The 4,869-nt window shown below is 51.9% G+C and overlaps 1 long non-coding RNA gene across 1 annotated transcript; it reads left to right on the top strand.

Annotated features, from left to right (window-relative positions):
* The first annotated feature begins 289 nt into the window (after positions 1-289).
* Positions 290-3,079, top strand: LOC119765399. The gene is made up of 4 exons (XR_005276697.1): positions 290-426; positions 1,305-1,757; positions 1,817-2,410; positions 2,470-3,079. It is a non-coding gene; the product is annotated as an uncharacterized LOC119765399 (long non-coding RNA).
* Positions 3,080-4,869: the final 1,790 nt, after the last annotated feature.

Genomic DNA, 4,869 nt, shown 5'->3' with positions numbered 1-4,869 from the left:
ATAACTATTTGAGAAATTTACCAAAAACAAAATGCGGAAAGAAAAGCCGCGTGTTTTTTTTCACTCTTTGTCTTACGTCTAAGTCCAAGACTGGTAGTGACACCTACCGGCAAAATTGGCAGATCAAACGAAACAGCAGTTTACACATTGGATGGATTTTCGATCAAAAACCATCGTGATGTGTAGAATCAACACATCGATTCCAAAACAACGCGGTGTACACATTCGATGTGTCAGATCGACACATTTTGGGCGTAATTTTAATCTTCAGTGTATCTTGCGGGTTGGAATGAAAGAGACGGAATGTTTTTGTTTTTCATCGAAGTTTCGATGGTCGTTCTGTCTTTTTCTTGCGTCGTTGCGAATTTTCGGCAGAACTGTCAAATGAGTTTTTTTTCCAATCAGGAAACACGTTTTGCTTCTCTGGTAAGTTTAAATTTGCAAATTAATTTTTTTTGATGGAACTTTACAGAACTACTTGGCTCTGGTGGTTGGCCGGAACGCGGGCTATCCAGGTGCACTCAATCGTTACGAAAGGTGTAGCAGGATCGTCATCATCGGCCAAGGCACTTAAGCAGCGCGGATCAGCAACCGGATTTGAACGGAGCAGGGGGACATTCTTCGGCTATGGAACCAGTCAGGGCCTGGTACGTCGGTACAGCAGAGGGATTGGGATGGAGTAGAGGAGACCGTAGCACAAATGCCAGCACCAACATAAACCAACAGCCGTCCAAATTGGCCACTATTAGTTCGCTGCACAACAGCACGAGCACGACCAGGGCCAAGCCAAAGATTCCGCCATCGGGAGGCATGTTTCCGGACTTCTCAATATCAGAGAGACGCTATCTCAGAATATGCAAATAACCTGGGAGATGGCCCGGAAGGCAGCCGACATCAGCCAAGAGCGCTGAACAACATTGCCAATGGTGACCGGAATCTGAAGACTCCATTTGGAACGACGATGGGAAATCCAGAACCATCAACTACAATCCGGTTCCGACCAATCATTACGAGACGCTCATATGCCAAAAGCGCTTCGGAGATCCGACCAGCCAAATCCACCACCATCTTCAACGCCAGCAACATTTGGGCCGTTCAAGTCGTGGGTGGCCAATCAGAACGCGGACGGCTCAGTGCACCCAATCGTGTTCCCGATCCTGACGGAAAGCGCCGCTTGACACATGACGGAACACCCAAAAAATCCCGGAAGAATCTCCAGATCCGGTTCCATGAACACTACCGTTTAATGTTTAATTCTCACTCATTAACTTCTGTGTAATAATATATTTGTTCTCGTTTAACAGGATGATGAAGTCCGGAACCGAAGGACCGGGTCCTTAACAGCAACATGCTTCGTTACCGCCGCAGTTCTGTGCGCTGATGTCAACGTTCATGTATTGTGGCAGCGCAGGTGAAAGCTCCGGATCGCCACCGTCTTCGTCGGACGGTCCACGCAGTCGGTGATAAATATCGTGACTCGTACGGATGAGGCGGAGGAGGTAACGGTTGCGGATCTCACAAACAAATCCAACCTCCAAGGTGTGTCATCTGGCAGCGCCGCGAGATCCTGGACAGGATGAGGTCGGATCAAATCGAGACAAGACATCGGAGGGAATGCTAAGAGTGGTGACATGGAACAGATGGCAGGCCAAACCGGTTCCCATGGCGATTCTGCGATTTCAGAAAAAAGTACCTGATTACCAATCGGCGACAGTGGTTTCCCAGCAATCAGCTGTTGGGATTAGGCTGAAGTGGGAGTAAGGAATCAGAATAACTCATATCATAGAGATACCAGAATAATTTTATCTTTTTTCAGCGATCCTCGACCTAACCCGTCACGAGGAGAATCCGTCAGCGGAGCTATCGTAATTTCGTCATCTCAGCTGTACAAGTGGCACCTAGCCGTCCTGAACGGCCACGATCAGTTGGAGCATGATTAGGACCAAGTCAAAGATTCCGCCATCGGGAGGCTAGTTTCCGGAACGCTCAATATCAGAAGGAAGCTGTCTCTAGAGGATGCAAATCAGCCCGGGGTAGCCGATGTCAGCGAACCCGGTGTTGCAGGATGGGTGACATTTTCTGGCCAATCCGCTAAACAAGCCAGATAGAAACGACTGCCACCATCCTATTACGTAGATCGCATAACCAGGGAGTTGAGATAGCCCTAAACGACCGCAGCGAACGCCAGAAAATGTCATGTTCTGGACGCGATGGCACGCCGCAAAACTGACCACGCGGGTGGTTAAAAATGCGATCGAGAAATTTGAATCGTCGGTTGCATGCCGCCTCGCCTGTGGTGTTAAAGTGTGGCTGCGGAAAACCCCGGCCAGACTCACCATCAGTCGTGCTAAACTCCTGCCGCTGGTCCAGACATTACTCGATGCACAACACGGCGACTCTTAAGTACCTTGTAAGGAAAAAAAAACATATTTATAATCCCCCTAAAATTGCATTTTCTTATATTTTCAGAGCTGCAGCAGTGCGTATTATGACATCCATGCAGATCTTCTGAGACCTGCACCAGGACTCGGACCAGACTCGAACATGGACGCCATCTCCATTAGCACGTGCGTCTAAATGCTGGTCCAAAACGAAGTCGTGATCTGCCCCGCCGGGTCCACAGCAAAGTGGTCTTGCTCCGGTCTGTTGAAAATCGTGTTTGCCGGTTCCAAGACGAAGGTGGTTGGAACACAGAGTAACCCAGAGAGAACAGTCCAAACAAAAGTAGTCAAATTTTGTGGCTCCGTTACTTGTATACCCTTTGGAAAGGTAGCGGCTTTCAGCGTTATGTTTTGAGCGTTACGGGGTTGATGAAGAAAAATTTTCATCATAGTAAACTCAGGATTTTTCTGATTTTTGTTTTGTTTTGACAAGTGCCATGTTTTGATGACTGATTTGTAATTTTGTTCCTTTCAAGTGATAAGTTGGCAACCACCGCACTCTGTTCGCCCCTACGACGCTCAAGCCCACTGGGCACACGCGGGCTGCTGCTGTTTGACAGCTGCATTTCCGCTATCAGTCTGTAACCAAACAACAAAGAGATTACACGCTATTTTTTCTATCCGCTAAGTAAACCGCGTGTTTTTATTCCGGCCTCCCCGAAACCTCTTTAGGTTGTGGGCCCAAGTCGCGTTTCGGTCTAACGGGAAAAGTGCGCGGAATCGTCGGGCGTCATGACGGACGCAAAGCCCGCTCCGGTGCAGGTGCCGATGTTGGACGAGTCCAACTTCAACCCGTGGCGTCTCCGCATGCTATCGTTCCTGGAGGAGCACGAGCTCTTGGAATGTGTGCGGTCGGACGTGGGCGACGTGGCGGAACTGAAGGAGAAACCGGGAGAAAAGCCGGAGGAAAAGACGGCCCGGATGAAGCTGCTGGACAAGCGCATCAGGAAGGACCGTCACTGCCGTTCGCAGTTGATGGCGCGGATCAGCGATGCGCAGATGGACCACTTGGAGGAGGACATGTCCCCGAAGGACATCTGGGACAAGCTGCACAACATCCACGCGCGGAAGAGCGTCGCGAGCCGGATGCGGATCCAACGGCAGATCGTGACGATGCGCTACGATGGGGGAAAGCTGCAGCAGCACTTTTTGCAGTTCGAAAAGTTGATCCGGGAGTATCGGTCTGCCGGCGCGAAGCTGGAGGAGATCGACGTGATTTGCCACCTGTTCATCTCGTTGGGATTGGCGTTCTCCGGTGCTGTGACGGCGCTGGAAACCATGTCGCAGGAGGACCTCAAGCTCGATTTTGTGAAGAACCGGCTCTTGGACGAAGAGACGAAGAAGGGCATCGAATCGCCCACCCCGTCCCAGAGCGATGCTGCGTTTCACGGGGCGAAGCCGCAGAAGAAGCAAAAGTGTTTCGGCTGCAACAAGGAGGGCCATCGGGTGGCCGACTGTCCCGAGAAGAAGAAGCCGCAGCAGAGCAAGAGGAAGCAGAAGTCGAAGGCGAACGTGGCGGATTCCGGCAGCAACCGGAAGGAAGTTTGCTTCGTGAGCGAGGCGAACCCCCAGCAGGCGCGGACGCGCTGGTTCATCGATTCCGGTGCGACGGACCACCTCGTGCGGGACAAGGAACTGTTCTGTGAGCTGCATCGTCTGAAGAAGCCCATCGAGATCGCGGTGGCCAAGGACGGTGAAACGATCCAGGCGGAGCACTCCGGCACGGTGAAGGTGATTGCGGTCGTGAACGGTAAGAGAGTGAACTGTACGATCAAAGACGCGTTGTACGTGCCAAAGTTGCGCTGCAATTTGTTTTCGGTGCTGCGCGTTGAACAAGCCGGGATGCGCGTCGTGTTCGAAGACGGGAAAGCGACAGTGTACAGTGGTTCCGAAATCGTCGCGTGTGCTACTGTGCAGAACAAGCTGTACGAAATGAACTTTCTGGCTCGGCACGGTACGGACGATTCTTCGCTGTTGACGTGCGGTCGCGTGCGGAAAGGGTTCGTTCTCTGGCACCGTCGTTTTGGACATTTGAACGAGCAAAGCCTCAAGTGTCTGGTGCAGAAGGAGATGGTATCTGGACTCGACCTCAGTACCGCCGGGACTGACGATACCGTCGTGTGTGAGTCGTGCGTTGTCGGCAAGCAAACGCGGAAGCCTCATCCACCGCGTGAAGGTCGTCGATCGTCGCGAGTGCTCGAATTGGTGCACACCGACGTGTGTGGTCCCGTATCGCCGGAGGGACTCGACGGGATGAAGTATTTTGTGACGTTCATCGACGACTGGACCCATTTCGTGATGGTGTATCTGATTCGCTCCAAGGACGAGGTCATGGAGTGTTTCGAGGAGTACGAGGCCTTGGTGACGGCGAAGTTCGAGCGGCCGATATCTCGGCTGAAGTGCGACAACGGCGGCGAGTACCGGAACA

This window comes from Culex quinquefasciatus, chromosome 1 (genome assembly GCF_015732765.1).
Source record: "Culex quinquefasciatus strain JHB chromosome 1, VPISU_Cqui_1.0_pri_paternal, whole genome shotgun sequence".
NCBI classification, from domain to species: domain Eukaryota; kingdom Metazoa; phylum Arthropoda; class Insecta; order Diptera; family Culicidae; genus Culex; species Culex quinquefasciatus.
Note: the sequence above shows the minus strand (reverse complement) of the source record. Positions and strands in the feature narration are given on the sequence as shown.